At 38.7% G+C, this 22,885-nt stretch overlaps 1 long non-coding RNA gene across 1 annotated transcript in view; it reads right to left on the minus strand.

The window, feature by feature from the left end:
• Nucleotides 1-359: 359 nt before the first annotated feature.
• Nucleotides 360-22,885, minus strand: part of LOC111751110 (uncharacterized) — a 187,722-nt gene continuing 165,196 nt past the window's right edge. Inside the window, exons 6-7 of the long non-coding RNA XR_010319209.1 lie at nucleotides 10,411-10,735; nucleotides 360-3,591 (exon numbers count right to left, since the gene is read on the minus strand). This is a non-coding gene — a long non-coding RNA (uncharacterized LOC111751110). The remainder of the gene's footprint in view (nucleotides 3,592-10,410; nucleotides 10,736-22,885) is intronic.

Here is a 22,885-nt window from a genome sequence, read left to right on the forward strand (position 1 = left end):
TCACTATGAGTTGAAGTTGACTTGATGGCAACATGTTTGGTTTTTTTGGTGTAGGGAAGGGAATGAGAGGACATTGAGAGAGGAGTTCTTTTCACTGGTACTCTCCCCAGGCTGCTTCAAGCAGGGTGGCCCGGTTTTACCTTTGTGTTTTGTTTTTTTTTTAATAATTATTAGCAGTGCCTATATATTTCCTTTTGGAAGCCCTGGTGGTGCAGTGGTTAAAAGCTTGGCTGATAACCAAAATGTTGTCAGTTCATATCCACTAGTCACTCCTTGGAAACCCTATGGGGCAGTTCTACTCTGCCCTATAGGGTTGTTATGAGTAGAAATAAACACAATGGCAATGGGTTTGATTTTGGTTTGGTGCAAGTATTAAAGTACCTAGGTGGCTTTTGACTCCTAATCTAAAGTTTAGGGGTTCAAACAGACCCAGCAGTGCTATAGAAGAAAGGCCTGGTGACATACTTTCATAAAGATTACAGTCAAAAAATTCTATGAAGAAATTCTACTCTGTAACACATGGGGTCATCGAAAGTTGGAATCTACTCAATGGCACCAGGTTTGAATTTTTTATTTTTTTTGCAGCAAATATTTAACATGCTTAGCCAAAAGTTTGGAGTTTTGAGTTCACCAGAAGACCCCTCAGAAGAAAGGTTTGGCAATCTACTTCTGAAAAATCAGTCACTGAAAACCCTATGAAATAGTTCTATTCTGGACATATATGGGGTCACCATGAGTCAATCAACTTGTTGGCAGCTGGTTTATTTTATGTGGCAAAAAAACTTCAGACATTCACCTACTGCCACTTTCCCAATTTCTCATCTACCTCCACAATAATGCTGTATAACAAACACCCCAAAATTCAGTGTCCTAAAGCATTAACCATTTTTTTATTTCTCACAAATCTACGGGTTGACTAGGAGACTTGCCAGCTGAACCAGGCTCGGCTGATCTCAGCTGAGCTTGCTCATGTGTTTCCACGGTGTGCTGGGAGGGTGACTGGGGGCTGACTGGGCTAAGATGGCCTCAGCTGAGAAGACTCTGCTCTTCTCCTTTGCTAGCAGGCTAGTCTGTGTCTGTAATTACTGCAATTCCAGAGATGCAAGAGAAGAAGCAGAAATGGACAACACTTTCTATGCCTTTGCTTTTGTCACATTTGCTAACATCCCAAGCAAGTCACATGTCCAAGTCCAGAGATTCCATGGGAGGGGCTACAAAATTACAGGTTAAAGGATGTGGGCAATGAAAACCATATAGATCAAATAGTGTTATCTGCAATAAGTCAAGGGGGTGGCATAAGACTGGGAAGCATTTCCTTCCATGTATGTGGGGTTGGAATGAATTGGGGGACTGAATGGCAGCTAATAACATCAATAAGAAGGGCATAAATTGGAGCCATTAATGATGTCAAGCTACCACACATGGCCTTCAAAACCAAAAAAACCAAACCTGTTGCCGTCAAGTATATTTTGACCCATAGTGACCCTATAGGACACAGTAGAGCTGTCCCAGAGGGTTTCCAAGGAGCAGCTGGTAGATTCAAACTGCTACCCTTTTGTTTAGCAGCCATATCACTTAATCACTGTGCCACCAAGACTTCATACACATAACTTTAATGGCCTTAAGAAGTAATTGGCAGGAATCCAGCTTAAGAAGTACTATTCTCATTATAAAAAGGAATCTTGGGACAGGGGTACCTCCTGGATGCTACAAATGTATAATGCCCTTGACTACTAACAGAAAGGCTAGAGATTTGAATCTACCTACAGATGCCTCAGGAGAAAGGCCTGGCAATCTACTTGTAAGAAATTAGTCATTGAAAACCCTATGGAGCACAGTTCTACTCTGACACACATATAGCTGCCATGACTCAGAGTCTATTCAACAGTGACTGGTTTTATGCTTCTTCCCAGTGTATATACCTACCCAGAGGAAAATACTCTTCCGCCTTCTATTACCTTCAGTTAGTTTTGTCTGCTCTTAAACTTTATATAAATGGACTCATGTAGGATGAGCTCTTTTGTGTCTGGCTTCTTTTTATCAACATAATGTTGACTCTGTATTCATTTGCAAATATAATTGTCACGTTCTAAATTCCAGTCAATAAATAAAACTGTCTATCAACACCTTGTAGTGTTGACAATTAGATTTTTTGGAGTTTCCTATTGCTGTTCCTTAGCTTTATTACACACCCAACTTATCCATGGTCTTCTTTGGGGGTGAGAGGCATGGAGGAATGTGGAAAAACAAGCGTGTGCAATTCACAGCTTCATAGAACCCCCAAAGGTCCTACATGGAATTTTTTTTTTTTATTAACTTTTATTGAGCTTCAAGTGAACGTTTACAAATCAAGTCAGACTGTCACATATAAGTTTATATACACCTTACTCCGTACTCCCACTTGCTCTCCCCCTAATGAGTCAGCCCTTCCAGTCTCTCCTTTCGTGACAATTTTGCCAGCTTCCAACTCTCTCTATCCTCCCATCCCCCCTCCAGACAGGAGATGCCAACACAGTCTCAAGTGTCCACCTGATATCATTAGCTCACTCTTCATCAGCATCTCTCTCCTACCCACTGTCCAGTCCCTTTCATGTCTGATGAGTTGTCTTCGGGAATGGTTCCTGTCCTGTGCCAACAGAAGGTTTGGGGACCATGACCTGCCGGGATTCCTCTAGTCTCAGTCAGATCATTAAGTATGGTCTTTTTATAAGAATTTGAGGTCTGCATCCCACTGATCTCCTGCTCCCTCAGGGGTTCTCTGTTGTGCTCCCTGTCAGGGACGTCATCGATTGTGGCTGGGCACCAACTAGTTCTTCTGGTCTCAGGATGATGTAGGTCTCTGGTTCATGTGGCCCTTTCTGTCTCTTGGGCTCTTAGTTATCATGTGACCTTGGTGTTCTTCATTCTCCTTTGCTCCAGGTGGGTTGAGACCAATTGATGCATCTTACTTGGCTGCTTGTTAGCATTTAAGACCCCAGATGCCACATTTCAAAGTGGGATATGGAAATTGTTTTATTAGTATTTTTTAACAGTACTGACAACTAACATTGGTAGCTATGACTCCCAAAGCCCTTTTCCTAACTGATTTTATTTGATCTTCAAAAGAATCCTTTGAGATGAAAATGCTATGCTTATTTTACAGAGGAAGAAACTGAGGCTTAGTGAGTTTAAGCCCTTTCTTTTGCTGACATTTCTCAGTGAGTAGGTACGATGTCCAGTGTGCAAATTCATGATGCTCCAAATATCATTTCCGTTTATTTTTCTACAGCAAAATGTTGCTATTAAGAATCATTTTCAGAGCATGAGAGGACAGTAATTTTGCTTCATTCTCATGCTAACATCAAAGTCGTATTTGCTAGTAGTCCGGCATTGCAGGCTGTTTGGCTGCACTCACACAGGTGGTGTGAACATGTGTACCCAGGAATGGAGGTCAGGAGTCCAGCCTCCAATTCTGCTCTACCAGGAATCCACATGAGTTTTTAAACTGCTCCTTAACCTCTCTTTCCCTCCATTGATCATTGGTAAATAAGCCTATTGTCCTCAGGTCATCTTTACCAGTCTTCTTCCTTTGATGCTAGGTTTCTTTGATGACTGCATAAGAGAAATATGCACACGCAGAAATTTTAGCAAGATGTAGCAGATGCTTCTGCCTCAACCTACCTGATCTCTGCACAGCTAGAATGGGAGGTACCCTGCCCATTGCCAGTGGCACACATCACACATCATGTATAAACTGCAGCATTTCAGCTATGAAAGACTACTGAGCACAGGCCTTAACATCCCTGGTGGCAGCACTCAATTAGGGGGAAAGGGGACCATTGGAAAAATATTCCAGCTTCCCCAGCCTCTTGTAATACAAGGCTGAGAGAAGTTCTACATGGTTCCTCAGAGTTCCTGCTGAGCTTGTGTCCCAGTTATGCACAGTAGTAACAAGTTAATTAACACACTGTTACTGGCTTTTCTCCTCCCCCTTCTCACTTTCCCCATTTCCCTTCTTCTGCTTCCTGGGGTCAGCCCTCTGCAGCCATATCCTTGTCTCAGGCTCTGGTTTTTGAAGAACCCAAACCAAGACATAGGCGTTACAGAAGTGTTACTAAATGGATACAGAATTTGGTGACACACAACACACTGCCAACTAATTAATACACAGTTAACCCCTTTAAGCTGTTTTTGTACACTTTTTTGTGATACCTTCTAAATAGCTCTTTATATGAACCTACAAACTTTAGAGAGGAGGATATGGCATGATTAGTGTATGTTGTGGGTTTTTCTAAATGGGAGAATCTCTATGAAGTTTTTGTTTTGTTTTTAATAGAGAATATGGGACACTCCTCTTTCTGTCTTGCAAAACTATAATTCCTCGTTAAGAATCTCAATTCATAGTCTGTCTTAAGTAATTTGTCTGAGGGTGAAATGTTGAGACAAAAATCTCTACCAAATTTTCTATTAGGTGATTTTTCACTGGGAAACTGACCAATTTGGCCACACAGATAGTATCCTACAATATTAATTAGGATAATTTTGGTTGTGAATTACAGAAAAGCTCATCCCAAGTTATAGAGTGGCCACAGTCTTCATTTTCCCGGGTCTGCTGGGTTTTAGCATGGAAAATTCTGCTTCCTGGGAAACCCCTTAGTCCTAGGCAAACCAGTAACCCTACTAAGTCCCACTCATTTCTGTATTCATCACATAACCACCTCTCTGGCTTATCTTGGGTAGTAAGCCCAACCTCCCCTCTAGGGGGTTCAGATCTTATAGTTACCCACCCCCATTAAAACAACATGATTGAAATCCATAGTAAGAAAAACTCTCCAAAAGAGAGGGAGAGTACTAAATTTAATATGTATGTGTGTGTGTGTGTATAAATATATATATGTATGTATACATATATACAGCTAGTCCCCAACTTACAACAGGGTTCCATTTCAATGGCTGTATCATAAGTTGGTTCTAAGTTGAATACCTCATTTTTTTTTTTATTATATTTACCTTTTATTATCAGTATCTTTATAAATCTGATCTTTATTAGTCTTTGGAGTTTGGAAACATTACATATAAATTTACAGATATATTTCAATACATGCATAAATACATAAAAATACACAAATCATAAAAATTTACTCCAAAGATGAAGAAGAGTTGGATGACATTGGCATTTTGTCAATTGCAGTAATAACTCCATTTGTGGAAGGTTCTGGGTCATCTGGTTATCCCTGGGAATAGGGATAGTATTTCTAGTCAGATAATTAGTGAGAGTTGTCTGTATGGCCCTCTTTTTTTTCTCTTCATGTATTTTGTGGTAACATCCCACTGCTTCCCAAATCTGCCTATCGACTTCAGCAAAGTCATTAGTATTTGGGTCCATGTTTTCAAGCAACTGAAGCCCCTGATTTAGTTTTAGAAACAACCTCAGCTAATCCTTACACCGTAAAAATTTTTTTGACAACTTCTTTCCTTCCTTCCCCTCGTTACTTCTTCCTTTTTAAGCATTTCTTTCCTCTTTAAAATCCAGAAAGTCCTGATCTGTCAATTTCCCTTCTTCATGACCTATGAGCTGTTCCATATCAGTGATATCAAGTTCTAAATTCAACATTCTTGCCATATGGATGATTTTTCCACCGATCTCTTCCATCATACCATCCTGATCAAATGTTTGGAGTGTGTCATATAGCTCAGCAATTTTTTCCATATCTCCTGCGTGCATTTTCCCATAATTTCCTCCAAGGAAGATACAATGTTACAGTTACACTGAAAAAATTATAATTCTTTCAGAAATTGCATAATGTTACAGTACCTCCATCTGTTGGAGCTACTGCCTGAACAAATGTAGTCTGCAGGTAGATGCCTTGAAGGTGGTGATTGGACCTTGATCACTAGGGTAAATCAGAGCTGTCGTATTGGGAGGTGTCTTAGTTACCTAGTACTGCTATAATTACATGTTCCAAATTTTTTTTAACTTAATTTTCAAATATAAATGTTTGTATTAACATCCAAATTCAAATGTAAATTTTGTTTTATAAATTTTACTTGTCTTATAAATTTTATTTATTTTCAATTATTCAAATATATTTGCTGTCATAGAACCAAATTTAAAAAGTGAATAATTTAATAACCAGGTAAAATGAAATGGCAACAATTAAATGGAGTACAAAAACAAAAGCTCACAGAAGATAAAGATGAAAAGGATTTGTGAATCCCTAAAGACAATTCCAAAATTAACTTCCTTTTTAAAACATAATGAATCAGAAGAGACTTTTTCCATTGACCGCTCAAGTTTAATGGGTACAAATTGTTGTACTAGTACTGCTAGTGATGAAATTACTAATAGCAATATGGATATAAAAGAATTTGGAACAAATTTGCATCCATTCCTCACTGTAGTACAATAATAATAATAATAATGGTATAGAGAGTGGAACTATTTTAGAATCTAAAATTACTGCATCTGCAGACCCCATAAACCCAAAAAACTAAACCCAGTGCCGTCGAGTCGATTCTGACTCATAGCGACCCTATAGGACAGAGTAGAACTGCCCCACAGAGTTTCCAAGGAGTGCCTGGTGGACTTGAACTGCCGACCCTTTGGCTAGCAGCCATAGCCCTTAACCACTAAGCCACCAGCAGACCCCATAGATAGCAAAAATACATATCCTTCTTTGTGGAATAATTTTTCATCATCCAGGCCATGGATTTACTGCTGAAGTAGACCGGTAGGTTATTTTTGTCAATGTTTTCAAATGCTTGGGGGTTTTCAGAACAGTAAACAATAAAAAAGGTTTTAATTTAAATCCAGCAGCATTTCCCTCAAGCAGCAGGGTGATTCTATCTTCTAATGCCTTGAAACCAGGCATCCACTTCACCTCCTCGTGAATATAGGTCCATTCTGGCCTCTTCTTCCAAAACAAGCATGTTTTCGTCCACATTGAAAATCTGCTCTGACAGACATTCTTCATCTTGTGTAATCTTGTCCAGCTCATCACTGAATTTTTCAGCAACTTCAACACCGGCGCTTCCTATTTTTCCAGTTACAGGCAAGTTACCTAAGCCAAATCTGTGTTTGAAGCTATGAAACCAGCCCTTGCTAGCAGGGCCAAATCAAGGAATGTGAGGGCCCTAAACATTGATAATTTGTGTTGTCTGTCCTCTGCTTACTCATGCATTCCAACGGGATATGTGAGTTATATGTATACATATGTGTGTGTGTTTCTTAGCTATCTATGATGTAACTTTTTTTTAAACGGACTATGATATTAGCGATTGAACACAAAAGTGGTGTATACCATTTAGTGGAATGAGATGAACTGGATTATAAAATTTTTAGTGAATGGGGGGTACAAAGATTTTTACTATATACCACATTTGCTGTAAAAAGAATATTCCACATATTCTACAACAAAGAAAATGAGCCAGTGAACTTAGTTATTTCAACAATCAATGTAAAATTCTGTTGATCTCCCACAACAAAAAATTGCTTTTCACTAATTTTACTTTAAAAGACATATATTTCAATTTTGATGCTAGTTTCATAATAAATGATGTAATTATAAATGACAAATGAAAAGATGTCATAAAAGAAAATTTAATGATCCTAAAATAAATATAACAAATTACTATATTTTATTTTTAGATAGATCTTTCATCTCTAACATGTTATAATTAAAAACATTTCTTTCTATTCTTTGTTCTTGCAAATTTCTCAATGATTTCATCAAAATTAAGCTGCCAGAAAATATCTACTTCCATATATAAGGATAACGAATCAAGTCTTCCTTGAATCATTGTTGTACGCTGAGTATTTTTAAGTCTCTTCAGGGATGAGAATGTGTGTTCTGTTGTGTAGTTTATGATCATTAAAATTAGGAGTATGCATAAAACAATATCGACATTGAGAAATTTACATTGTATTTTATCTTCTATTACGGAATCATACATGCCTACATGAGTAAAATCGTCTTTCCCGAATCTGTAAACTTACTTCTCATGTAAGAATGAAATCGTTGCACTTCTGCATAAAGATTTGTATTTAAGTCATCAGCATAAATCTGCATTAACTTCTTGGATGCCTTCATTGCACTCTTCATCAGGTATATCCACGTTGTTTAAGAAGGAAAATCTTTTTGAAAGAACTCATACACTTCCGCCCTTCTTTTCATGCAAGATTCTTGTGTCCAGTGAGGGTGTAGGATGTGGTTGTGCAAAATTGATCTCTGGCACTCAATACTTCTGGAGCACGTTATGTCATTTACTTGTTTCTTTCTAATGCTTCTGCGATGGTGAACTGCTTGATAACCCGTATTTGGCAATATTTGTTTTGTTGTGTTTTCAAACTTTCAAAATCTTCTCTTGAAGTATGTAAGTACCCTGTTAATGACCGGTAGAGATCTGTGCATATCTTTAACTTACTTACGAATCTTGAAGAGTTTGACTCATCCAATGAAGACGCAGCAATATATTATTCCACATAACCAACATAAACAAATACTCCAGTGTTTGCGTTTTGCTGGTGATGTTTTTGGCTTTTCTTTTGGTGTCTGGTCTTCAGCAATATTTTCTAAGGCATCTAGAATCTGAGTGTATGACTCCAGAATTGCACTCATTGCTACAGCCTGCATTTCCCAACGAGTATTAGAAAGATACTTTAATACTCGATCATTGCCTAAATATGTTTTAAGAATGGCCCAGTGGTGAGTAGAGGAAGCAAAAAAATGTCCAGAGTAACTAAACAGTAGGAAAAAAATCAACTGCTTCTGGACAACAATCTACTTCGCTAAGTCCTACAAGATTAAATGAATGCGCAGCACGTGTTACGAAAATGGCATACTATGTTCTAAAATTTGCGACTGCATGCCTTTATAACACCTGACATAATGGCAGCATTGTCACAGGACTGGCTTCTACACTTAGAGAAATAAATCTTGCAAACTTCACATAAATAGTGAAATGCTTCATTTGCAATTTCTTCACCAGTATGACTTTTTAAACTAGTAAATGCGATAAACCACTTGACAGGTTTTCCATCTGTTGGGGAAATGTATCTTAAAACAATACTTAGCTGGTCTGTATGGGAAAGATCAGGAATGGAATCTACAGACAAAGTGAAATATTGAGATATACTTAATTCACCAAAAATAGTTGATTGAGCTTTATCACTTACTAAGTTTATTAATTCATCTCTCATTTTAGACACATATGATGGGTTGTGCTTTCCTGTGTTACCATATTTGGGGTTGTGACCTGCTAAAAATGGATCAAACTGAGCATCAAGTTCAAGTAAATCCCCAAATTTTCATTTCGTGGTCATCCAAACACTTCATTTCTTCCTCAAAAAGACAGTACATGTTCAGCAATTGTTACAATGACAGCAAAAACACGTCGCAAAATGGCTTTCCAATACTGACCTTCTTCACTAATTTGTGTTTCCAGTTCATGAGTTAAGCCAAAGCCATGTCTTTGGCTTCAATATGACAACATACAATCTCTGTGAATTGAACTGTTTTCATGTTTATCAATCATATTCGAGTTACACCAATAGCTAAATCCATCCGTAGCAAATCAATAATTAAATGATTTCGGACTGAATAGTTTGCAAACAAAACAACATACACAGCTAAATGATGCAGAATACAGTAGCCATTCCCTCTTATATTTTTCGCCATTAGCTTTAAACCCTAGAAATATATTCTGGCTATAGAACCTTTTAGTTTACCATCAACAAATTTTCAACATGAATTTTCAAGTGGTTCACCATGATATTGACAATACCGGGCCCTCTATCAGTCTAATAATTTACATGATTAGAAGAAAAATTATTCCACAAAGTAGGATCTGTATTTCTGCTATCTATGGGGTCTGCAAATGCAACAACTTCAGATTCTAAAATAGTTTCACTTTCTATACCATTACATAGAGGAATGGATGAAAAGTTGTTCTAAATTCTGTTATATGCATATGACTATTAGTAATTTCATCGTTAGCAGTACTAATACAATGATTTGCACCCATTAACCTTGAGTGGTCATTGGAAGGAGTCTCTTCTAACTCATTATGTTTTAAAAAGAAAGTTAATTTTAGAATTGTCTTTAGGGATTCACAAATCCTTTTCTTTTTCATATTCTTTGAGCTTTTGTTTTTGCACTCCACTTAGTTGTTGATATTTCATTTTACCTGGATATGAAATTATTCACTTTTTAAATTTAGTTCTACCATAGCCAATTTGAATTGAAAATAAATAAAATTTATAAGGCAAGTAAAATTTGTAAAATGAAATTTGCATTTGAATTTGAATGTTAACACAAAAATATATATTTGAAAATTAGTAAGAGAAATTGATTTGGAACATGTAATGTTGTTCTTCAGGTTTGAGATAGTCAAAAGAAATAGTACTTATAAGGCAGTTGGAAATAATTTCACCTGTTTGTTGTACGGTGATTGTGGGTGGGCCCTTTGCAGATCTCCATGAGTGGTTTTCATCTTGATATAATACTTTAAAACTTGCTCACCCATTTTTTGGCCTTTGATGCTGCATCTTCACAGTTCATTGAACAACTAATGATACCCAACAGGGGTGAGAGCAATCGCAGAGAGCACGATATAAATAGAAGGATACCAAAATCTGAGCACACATTTTGGTTCGCTTTATGCAGGACAGGACCAGATATGTCACAAGTCATGTGATTATAGTGCTGCTTTTGTGCTCAACGACAGAGAACTGAATGTGAGGTTTTACACAATCCATCTGAAATGGAACGGAAAATATTGTTATTATATACAAAATTTATAAAATTCACATTTTATTTCTTTGCAGAATTGTTCAGCTCTCATATTTGGAGATATGTATATAATTGATGTAAGAACAGCACCACTTCTTGACAAGCAAGTTTGTTTTGCAAGCCATAACAATATCAATAAATTTCTTAAAAGAAAATCAATGTGAAGAGAAATGGAAAATAAAATAATTTATATAATTTTTATTACGTAAGTATCCATTTAATTTATTTCCTTAGGGAATTGCTCAATTTTCTTACACAGAGATATGGAAATATTCTATAAAATATAAATGTAATATTCTGATAATGCCTTTTGTTGCTCTTGGAAGACAAATTTAGAGACACACTCATTGCAAAACAAACATATTTTGCACAATAAATATTGAAATTTTGCTTCCTTTTAATGTGCTTACTACCTCATTTATTAGCAATATATAGAATAATATCAAGCAGTGTGTCCCTCGCAGTGTTTAACAGCTTGGCTGATAACCAAAAAGTCAGAAGTTCAAATCCACTAGCTGCTCCTTGGAAATGCTACGGGGCAATTCTACTCTGTCCTATAGGGTCTCTATGAGTCGGAATCCACTTGATGGCAACAGTGTTTTTTTGGTCCCATGCAACAGACAATGAAAAATGAAGCTCACTTGCTACATAAATTAAAACTTTTATTGTTGTTATTGTTGTTAGGTGCCATGTCATGAATTGAATTGTGTCCCCCCAAAACATCTGTCGACTTGGCTAGGTTATGATTTCCAGAATTGTATGATTGCCTACCATTTTGTCACCCAAAGTGATTATTCTGTGTGTTGTAAATCCTATCACTATGACGTAATGAGATGGATTAGTGGCAGTGACATTGATGAGATCTATGAGATAGAGTCTTAAGCCAATCTCTTTTAAGATCTAAAAGAGAGAAGCAAGCAGAGAGACATGGGACCTCATACCACCAAGAAAGAAGCACCGGGAGCAGAGCGCGTCCCTTGCACCTGGGGTTACTGTGTGAAGGAGCTCCTAGTCCAGGGTAAGACTGAAGACAATGATCTTCCTCCAGAGCCAACAGAGAAAGAAAGCCTTCCCCTGGAGCTGACGCCCTGAATTTGGACTTGAAGCCTACGAGACTATGAGAAAATAAGTTTCTCTTTGTTGAAAATAAGTTTCCCTTTGTTAAAGCCATCCACTTGTGGTATTTCTGTTATTGTGACCCTAGATAACTAAGAAATGCCCTCGAGTTAATTCCAACTCATAGCAACCGTATGTACAACAGAACGAAACAAAGCCATTGTGTCAATCCATCTCACTGAGGGTCTTGAAACACTTACTTTTTCACTGACCCTCTACTTTACCAAGTATGATGTCCTTCTCTAGGGAGTGATCCCTCCTGATAACATGTCCAAAGAATGTGAGACAAAGTCTCGCCATCCTTGCTTCTAAGAAGCACTCTGGCTGTGCTTCTTCCAAGACAGATTTGTTTGTTTTTTTGGCAGTCCATGGTATATTCAATATTCTTTACCCCCAAAACCATAATTAGAAGGCATCAATAATTCTTCAGTTTTCCTTATTTATTGTCCAGCTTTCCCATGCTCATGAGGAGATTGAAAACGCCATGGCTTGGATCAGGGGCACCTTAGTCCTTAAAGTGACATTTTTGCTTTTTAAAACTTTAAAGAGGTTTTTTGCAGCAGATTTTCCCGATGCAATATGTCCTTTAATTTCTTGACTGCTGCTTCCATGGGCATTGATTATGGATCAAAGTAAAATGAAATCCTTGACAAATTCAATCTTTTCCCCATTTACCGTAATGCTGTTTATTTGTCCCATTGTTAGGATTTTTTGTTTTCTTTATGTTGAGGTGTAATCCACACTGAAGGCTGTGGTCTTTGATCTTCATCGGTAAGTGTTTCAAGTTCTCTTCACTTTCAGCGAGCAAGGTTGTGTCATCTTCCTATCACACAGGTTGCCAATGAGGCTTCTTCCAATCCTGATGTCTCTTTCTTCTTCAGAGAGTCAGGCTTCTCGGATTATTTGCTCAGTACACAGATTGAGTAAGTATGGCAAAAGGATACAACCCTGACACACACCTTTCCTGACTTTAAACCACACAGTATTCCCTTGTTCTGTTTGGATGACTGCCTCTTAATCTATCTACAGGCTCCTTATGAACACAATTAAGTGTTCTGGAATTCCTATTCTTCACAGTGTTATCCGTAATCTGTTATGATCCAAACAGTCGAATGTCGTTGCATAGTCAAAAACACACATAAACATCCTTCTGGTATTCTTCGCTTTTAGCTAGGATCCGTCTGACATCAGTAATGATATCCCTGGTTCCCTGTACTCTTCTGATCCACCTTGAATTTCTGGTAGTTCCCTGTTGATGTACTCCTGCAGCCACATTGGAGTGATCGTCAGCAAAATTTTACTTGCATGTGATATTAATGATATTGTTCAATAATTTCCACATTCGGTTGGATCACTTTTCTTTGGAATAGGCATAGATATGGATCTCTTCCAGTCAGTTTGCCAGGTAGCTGTCTTCCAAATTTCTTGGCATAGATGAGTGAGCACTTCCTACATTGCATCCATTTGTTGAAATATCTCGATTGACACTCTGTCAATTCCTGGAGCCTTGTTTTTCACCAATGCCTTCAGTGCAGCTTCAACTCCTTCCTTCAGTACCATCAATTTCTGATCAAATGCTATCTTCTGAAATGATTGAATATCAACCACTTCTTTTTGGTATAGTGACTCTGTGTATTCCTTCCATCTTCTTTTGATGCTTCCTGTTGTTGTTGTAGTTAGGTGTCGTGGAGTTGGTTCCAACTCATAGCAACCCTAGGTACAACAGAATGAAACACTGCCCAGTCCTGTGCCATCCTCACAATCGTTGCTATGCTTGATCCCATTGTTGCAACCACTTTGTCAATCTATCACTCTCTTCCTCTTTTTCACTGACCCTCTACTTTACCAAGCACGATATCCTTCAGGGACTGATCCCTCTTTATAACATGTCCAAAGTATGTGAGACATAGTCTTGCCATCTTTGCTTCTAAGGAATATTCTTGGACTTTTTCTAAGACAGATTTGTTGTTTCTTTTGGCAGTCCATGGTACCTTCAGGCAATTGAAAACACCATGCCTTGGGTCAGGCACACCTTAATCCTCAAAATGGCATTTTTGCTTTTTAACACTTTAAAGAGTTCCCTTGCAGCAGATTTGCCCAATGCAATGCATCTTTTGATTTGACTGCTCCTTCCATGGGTACTGATTGTGGATCCAAATAAAATGAAATCCTTGACAACTTCAATCTTTTCTCTGTTTATCAGGATGTTGCTTACTGGTCCAGTTGTGAGGATTTTTGTTTTCTTTAAGTTGTAGTGTAATCCATACTGAAGGCTGTAGCCTCTGATCTTCATCAGTAAGTGCTTGAAGTCCTTTTAACCTTCAGCAAGAAAGGCTATGTCATCTGCATAACACAGGTTCTTAATGAGTCCTTCAGTATTGCAACTTGAGGCTTTTCTTGTTAGATAAATATTAATATTTCCAGTATTTTTTGGACATTTGCTGCATTAGTATGTTAAATTTTTACCCATGTTAGTACTCTATTAAATGTATTCTAGAATGCATCCATATGTATGTTAAGCATATTTTAAAGTTAAATTTATAAATATTATTGTTTACAAAACTTAGGACATAACTCTGTATGTAAATGCTATACAGTTAAAAGTAGCTTGATTGGATTCATTGCAATGTTTGACTTATTCAAGTTCCCTTGGTTTTCTACATCATCTGGGACCAAAGTTCCCATTGGTTGTTTACTGAGACTTGAGTAAGAACATACCTTTGTGCTTGTATCATGGCAAAGAGTTTTGCTGGCCCCCCTGGCTAGAGTTGCTGGATCATCAAACATGGATGTGTAAGGTCGTTCTCTCAAAATGGATCAGAGACCTCTTATATATGAATATAATCCATCCCTCCCCAGTAACCACTCATGCGGGATACAGTTGCACATTGGGTGAATGTAGCAAGAGTTAGACTTGATAGCCCACCCTCACCTCTTGTTTATTAGAAAGAAACAGTATACTCCCAAGAGACCTACCAAGACAAGTAGTTTCAATTACATGGGAGGTGACCAGAGGGGACAGATGTCAATGAAGGCGTTGAAGTGGTAGGGGCCTCATAGCTTAAACAACCTTGTGTTTTGATGCCTTTATGAACCTGTGCAAACATTATATCCAGCCACTATGTTCCCACACTCTGGAAAGGGTATCAATTTAATTTAGGGCCCTGCCAGTTCCTTTTCCTTGTGTCCTGTCTCCTTGGCATCCATGAGTCTTTGCTTTGGACAACTGGTACGCCTGTTTTATTGATGTTCTAAGCTCTTGCTTACCTTGCATATTGTGTAATCCATTCCTGCTTGCTGTCATTAAAGTACTTATGGTAGTCTTCTCCTTGCTCTTCCTTCAGATTTTCAAGAAGTCTCTACGCTTACATGGAAACCCTGGTGGTGTAATGGTTAAGTGCTACAGCTGCTAACCAAGAGATTGGCAATTTGAATGCACCAGGTGCTCCTTGGAAACTCTATGGGGCGGTTCTACCCTGTTCTATAGGGTCGCTATGAGTCGGAATTGACTTGATGGCAGTAGGTGGGTTGGGTGTGCTTACATCTGAGTTGTCAGTAAACACACAGGAATTCTCTTTTATCAACAGCTTCTCTATCTCGTGGATTGACCCTTCCCTGTTCTTTGTTAAAATTGACAATTTTATGCCAATGATTCTTTTAACTTTCTCTAAAATCCTATTCTTATCCCTAATGATTGTCAAAGCTGTCAAATAAGATAGTTCTTCCCTCTGTGCTATTTTGCCGACTTTCTTTCTGGGGTTTTTCTTTCCCTTATCATATCTTCATCTTTATATCCATGTCTAGAGCCTTCCTCACCTTCATTTTTAAATTAGAACTTTCAGTGGCATGACTTCTTTTGCTAGACATGTTGTTGGGGTATAAGTGGTGCAGGTATTAGTTAGAGAAGCTTGAATAATCCTCCTTCAAATTGTAGGCTTGGTCTACAATGAAGTTGGCATTAGTGTTGTAACAATGAAGTATGAGCCATGGCGACTGCTGGGCAGTTCAATCATCCTATGTCATTAGAGTTGAACATGGCCCAAGTTTCTATCCTTTATGACTCCCAACACCGATACTGACTTCATTGTAGTCCAGGCCGTAGCCTGCTATATGGCAGTGTTTTGAACAGTAAATCATAATTTGAATCTGGGAATGAACATCTGAGAATGACAGCATCAGCAAATTATGTACTGCAACACTGTATGTGTTACACATTACTAATGATAAGAGGGAAACCCTGGTGGCATAGTGGTTAAGTGCTACGGCTGCTAACCAAAGGGTCATCAGTTCGAATCCTCCAGGCGCTCCTTGGAAACTCTGTGGGGCAGTTCTAAGTGTCGCTATGAGTCAGAATCGACTCGATGGCACTGGTTTTTTAATGATAAGATGCATTAAAAAAAAAAGGACAATCATAAGTGTGGTTTGTCATAATTCAAATATGTTGTAAGTTGGGGAGTATCTGTACATATATAATATATATTTGATAAATATATATACAATCATGCAGCACATAATGTCCGTTCAGGCAACATCCTACCACATATACACTCATGGTCTTTGGTGTACCCTCTGGAGGATGTCCACAGCCTGATTCAGCAGTAAACCCACCCTGCCATCCTCCACCTGTGGGAACAGGTACTCCTGCTGCTGAAAGAAGTGGGTACCCAATCCTGCACCCAAGTGCCTAAGGTTGGCAGGCATCTCGGAGCCCAGCTGGGACAGGGGCACCAGGTTGTGGAGACTGTTTCCCTGCTGCCCCAGCCCATGCCTGAGCCTCCCTGCCATGACCTTCACAGGCTTCAGGGCCACACTGGGCAACAGCCCCCAGACCTGTGTGCCTGGGAGCCCTGCACCCTGGACTCAGGTATTCTCTCAACATCCAAATCACATATTGTCCTATTTCACAGAACTTAACGTTAACACCACATTTTTTTAACATGGATGTTAAATGATGCATGACTGTATATATATCCACTCAACTGTATAAGGAATCTTTTTTTTTTTTCACTCTTCAGATCTCATTATTAATATTAATTAATTTATTTATTTTTTGCTCCTCTTTTTCTTTTACCTCCTAGGTAGGTGTTACTTCTACATTTTATATTCCAGTTCCAACTCCCTCATTTTTCTCAGTAACCCAAGGGACTCACACTTCCCTCCACCATCTGCCCCACCAGATCTAAATGAAAATATGCTCGAAGAAACATGTTATTCTGAGAAAGGAATGTATGGATGCATTAAAAATTAAGTATAAAATATGTTACAGACATTTAAAATGCATCTCTTCTTTCCTTTTTGCTCATTGTTTTGATTAATTAGTTTGCTCTAAAAATTTTAAATGCTTTTCTTTTGATTCAGATAAAACTCTTCGTTTTGAATATCTGTGGCCAGAAGGAAGGCATTTTAAAGATTCACTAGGGCCTGGTTTCGTATCTAAAGTAGTAAATCACCACAGGTTTAAAATTCCACCAGAAATATAGTTAACTAGAAAGTTACTGACTGGCCAACTATTGAATCTTGAGTTTTTAATTCTCATGTTTAAGGAGGAAATGGTAAGGGCATATGAAAACTCTAAAGATGTTATGGATTGAATTGTGTTCCCCAATATGTGTGTCAAATTTGCTAGGCCATGATTCCCAGTATTGTGTTATTGTTCACCATTTTGTCATTTGATGTGATTTTCCTGTTTGTTGTAAATTCTACCTCTATGATGTTAATGAGGCAGGATTAGAGACAGTTATGTTAATGAGGCAGGACGCAATCTACAAGATTAGGTTGTATCTTGAGACAATCTCTTTTGAGATACAAAAGAGAGAAATGAGCAGAGAGACAGGGGGAGCTCATACCACCAAGAAACAAGAGGTGGAAAGGAGCCTGTCATTTGGACCCAGGGTCTCTAAGCTGAGAAACTCCTAGCCCAGGGGAAGACTAATGACAAGGACCTTTCCTCAGAGCCAACACAGAGAGAAAGCCTTCCACTGGAGCTGGTGCCCTGAATTTGAACTTCTAGCCTCCTAGGCTGTGGGAGAATAAATTTCTGTTTGGTAAAGCCATCCTGTGGTGCAATCGATCACTTTTATGTGGCCTTTCTTACCATGCTCTTGTAACTCCTACCCAAGTGATTGGATGGTACTGTGCAAATAGAGTAATTGTGGCCCATCAAGGGGATCAATCAGCTTTGCCATCTTGCTGGGCTTAAAATGAGACACCCCAGAGATGGGGAAGAGAGGATCCCACCACTACCAAGGAAGAACAGCCAGGAGCAGAGTGTGTCCTTTGCACCTGGGATCGCTGCTCTGAGAAGCTCCTGGAACCAGGAGATGAGAGACAGAGAGAGACAGCTGTAACCCTGAAGAGAAATGGTGGCAAGAAAGACCAGCAGGTGACCAGGCAGTGGGCTTCTCTGCCCACAGATCGAGAAAGATGAGTGCCTGGGGTGCCTTTGGGAACTTATTGGTAGGGGTTAAAAGAGCTTTGTAACACTTGCCTGAGCAGGGCAGAGGTCTAGGGCCAGAGAGAGGTGTGCCTGCAAGCACAGCTGAAAAGAGGTTGTCCTGATAGAAGAACTGTATCCTGGGTGTTCCTGAGCCTGAATTGTAAACTGTTATTTTCCTAATAAACCCCATAATCATTAGTATTGTCTGTGAGTTCTGTGTGGCCATCACAATGAATTATCGAACCAAGTACAGAAGTAGAGAGTGCCGTGGGAGGGACAGTTGGTATCAGAGTTGGTAAAGATGGAAGAGAGAGGAGGCATGTTTGACCTCTGCCTCATGGGCGTCAGCCTTGGGCTGTTGATCTTGATTCTTCTTCCCCCTTATGAAGTTAGAGGAGGTCAGACTCCACACCCACGCCATTTTTGCGCATCCACTTGTGATATTTGTGTTATAGCAACCCTAGAAAACTAAGACCAAAGGACTGTCCATAAATATAATCAGTTAATGAAGGAACTGGAATTGTAACCAGGGACATTTAAGACAAAACAGTATATATTGGGTAAGTCTCTTTCTCTACCATTTTAACTTAATAAAATTCTGATTAATCCTACAAGGTTTAGGTGAACTGCCACCTCTTCTGTGAAGAAATTTCTATTTTGAATGCAACCAGAAGTTACTACCCCTAACTCTAATAACATCTATTGTGGTGACCTGTCTTCCTTTGTTAATGTCTTCTCTTGTTGCTATAATGAAGATGAGTGTTTTAGAGCAGGGCTACATGTTATCTATCTTTGGGTTTCCTACTATATCAGCATAAAAAAATGAAAACCCTTTGCCATGGAGTTGATTCCAACTCATAGAGACATTATAGGACAAGTAGAGCTGCCCCATAGGGTTTCCAAGTCTATAAATCTTTACTGAAGCAGACTGCTACATCTTTCTCCTGTGGAGCAGCTTGTGGATTTGAACCTCCAACCTTTTGGTTAGCAGCCAAGTGCTTGACCACTGCAATACCAGGGCTCCTTTTTTATCAGCATAGTGCCTTATAAACCAAAACCAAAACCAAAACCAAAACCCATTGCCATTGAGTCAATTCTGATTCATAGCAACCCTATAGTGATTAAAAACAAAAAACTTGATGAGTTTGGCCAATGATTCTATATTTTAGTTATGATAGGATAACTGTTGTAGTACATAACCCCCAAATTTCAGTACTTGACCAAAATAAATGCTTTTTCTTGCTTGTGTTACAGTGCAGTGCAGGGTGATTGGATGAGCCAAGGACAAAGGGGAACCAGGAGCCTTATATTTTACTCACCTGTTATTCTTGTTGTTGCTAGTTGCCATTGAGTCAGTCCCCAATTTATGGTGACCCTGTGCACAACTGAATGAAGCGCTACCCCAGACCATTGTGATCCATAGGGTTTTCATTGACTGATTTTCAGAAGATCACCTAGCCTTTCCTTCTAGTTTGTCTTAGTCTAGAAGCTCTGCTAAAACCTGTTCAACATCATAGCAACATGCAAGCCTCCACTGACAGATGGGTGGTGGCTACACATGAGGTGCATTGTCCAGGAATCAAAACCAGGTCTCTGACACGGAAGGTGAGAATTCTACCACTGAATCATCAGTGCCCCCTTTATTGACCTACCTTGCTCTATTTCCTCTGAGTCATCTTCATTCTGGCAAACAGATGTAAAAAGAGAACAAAAATGGCCACCCGGTGGTTTTTTATGGAGCAGGCCTGGACTATGTTTCCAGGTGCATTACCTCTACATAAACCCCAGAACTTAGTCCCATGCCTACGCCCAACTTCAGGGGAGATTAGGAAAATTTACTCAGGCTGACAAGAAAAACAAATAATGCTTAAAAATTTTTTAATCTCAATGATTAATAAATCTTTGTCTTCTTATTCCTACTTCGGGTTTGAATATAATGCCTGTCCAAAGTCCCAGGTGTGGGATAGAAAGTAACGGGATAGAGAGGGGACTCAGAGTCAGGAGACAATGACTCTGATTTGGCTCTGCACTAATTATGTACACATGACAATTTTCTTGGGTGTAGTTTCTTCATCTGCAGAATAAGAGGAGCCATCAGATTGAGTGATTTCTAAGTTTCCTAATGATTTCTGCTCTGGCTTCTATAATCCTATGGCCTTTTCATCTCTGCCCACGTTTCCATCATTGCTTAATAAATTATTTTTATTTTTTTCAGTAGATTTTAATGTCTTTCAACATTAAAATTTTCAATGTCCTTGAACGATTTGCCTATTTTGGTGACAACTGTGATGTTATTACCATAGCAGACACTGCTCTACTCTGCCCAGGTTCTCTACACCCATCCCCTAGCTCCCTTTGGCTTAGCTAATAATCACTAGAATTTTTTTCAGAGTTCCACCCTTGGGCTATTGATGTTTCTTCACTCGTGTTAACAGATAACTGGAATTTCCTGGTAATTTATATCTCTGTGGGACAGCTTGTAGTCAATGACTAACTGATGTGGAATAAGAAAATTCAGATCATTTGCCTCCATGCAAAATGTACTCTGAAGAATAATTTATGCCCCAGGGGATCAGGGTGAGACTGAGACTTCACTTAAAAATACATCCTTGCTTGGCCTCTTTCCTTTTCCTGTCCTCCCTTCTTCACCCAGTTTCTCCTGGGAACATTTCCTTAATAAATCACGTGCACCTCAATCTTTGTCTCAGAGTCTGTTTCTGTGGAACTTGACCTAAGATATCACCTTTCTAATCATTTTAATGACTTGTAAACACCCAAAAAGACACACAAAGCCCACTGGAATCTTGCCCACATTTCCAGCTTCATCTCTTGCCCCTTTTTCCAGCTTATTCAATGTTCTATCCGGAGTTAACCGCTATTTGCTACTCTGCTCTACTTCTGCAATTGTTGTTCTCATTGCCCCCACCCACCATCATTTAAGAGTCATTTCAAATATTACCAATGCTGGAGAGCCTTGACAAATTTCCTTTCTTCCCTCCAAACTCAAGCCAGAGTTTCTCATCTAATGCTTGGGGACGACAATAACAGAATCTAGCATAGTTCTTAAATAATAAACTACAGGAGAAGTATAGTATGAGGGTTAGAATTCTAGCATCCACAGGGGAGAACTTGGGTAAGTTATTTAACATTTAATGGGCTCCTGTTTACTCACCTATGAGGATAGTAAGATTTCCATCTACTTTATAAATGTTTGCAAGGTGCTTAGCAGAATATTTGGAATATATTACGTGCTAGCTGTTATTAAGATTGGTGATAGAGATATATCTACTTCTCTGCAACCTTAACCAGATTACAAAGTTTTAAATACTAAGTCTTGTTTATCTCTGTATGCTTAATGTCTAGCACAGTGCCTGACACATGGTAGATATCCAATAAATAGTTGATGTATAAATACATGATATGTAGGCGTAGCGTATTAGACCAGTTCCTACTCAATGCTTGTGTTGTAATATATAGCTCATCTACATACATATACAAAAACCAAACTCTTGAAATCCAATTTAAAATCGAAATAGCAAAAAGTAAAAGTCAATTTTCTGTTATTTGTTATGTTTTTCATTCTCTCCAATACCGAATTTATTTTCACCCTTAACCTAGTTATGGCTTCCTTTTTTCTGTTTGAAAAGAGGGTCAAACCTGTCAGTGCATAAGGTCTTTGTCATGGATTGAATTACGTTTCCCCAAAAAAGTATGTATCAATTTGGCTGGGCCATATTTCTGGGTATTGTGTGATTTTCCTATATGTTGTATATCCTGCCTCTATGATGTTAATGAGGGAGGATGGCGGCAGTTGTGTTAGTGAGGCAGGTCTCAACCTACAGGACTGGATTGTGCGTTGAGGCAATCTCTTGAGATATAAAAAGATAGAAGCAAACAGAGAGACAGGGGTACCTCATATCACCAAGAAAGCAGATCCAGGAGCAGAGCATGTCCTTTGGACCCCGGGTGCCTGTACCTGAGGAGCTCTTCTACCAGAGGAAGATTGAGGACAAAGACCTTTCTCCAGAGCTGACAGAGAAAAAAAGCCTTCCCCTGGAGCTGACACCCTGAATTTGGACTTTTAGCCTACTTTACTGTGATGAAATAAATTTCTCATTGTTAAAATCATCCACTTGTGGTATTTCTGTTATAGCAGCACTATATGACTAAAACAGTCATCATTAAGCTTATTGGTAAATCTAGTTCTCTCTGACTCTGCTTAAGAGAACCAGCATGCTCTTTTTTTCCCTTCCTCCCATTTTGTTTTGAATGACTTTTGAAAATCTGTGACTCTGTGTCTTAGACTGTGTTCTCTAGAGAACAAAACCAGTGAAGTGTATATATGTATATGTGTATGTGTATGTGTATGTGTATGTGTATGTGTATGTGTATGTGTATGTGTATGTGTATGTGTATGTGTATGTGTATGTGTATGTATATATATATAGAGAGAGAGAATATATATATAGAGAGAGAGGTTTATCTCAAGGAAATGGCTCACGTGGTTGTAGAGGCTGGCAAGTTCCAAGTCTGACGTAGTTCAGCATCACACTGGGGGTTTCTC

This window comes from Loxodonta africana, chromosome 24, assembly GCF_030014295.1.
Source record: "Loxodonta africana isolate mLoxAfr1 chromosome 24, mLoxAfr1.hap2, whole genome shotgun sequence".
In the NCBI taxonomy this organism is placed as follows: Eukaryota; Metazoa; Chordata; class Mammalia; order Proboscidea; family Elephantidae; genus Loxodonta; species Loxodonta africana.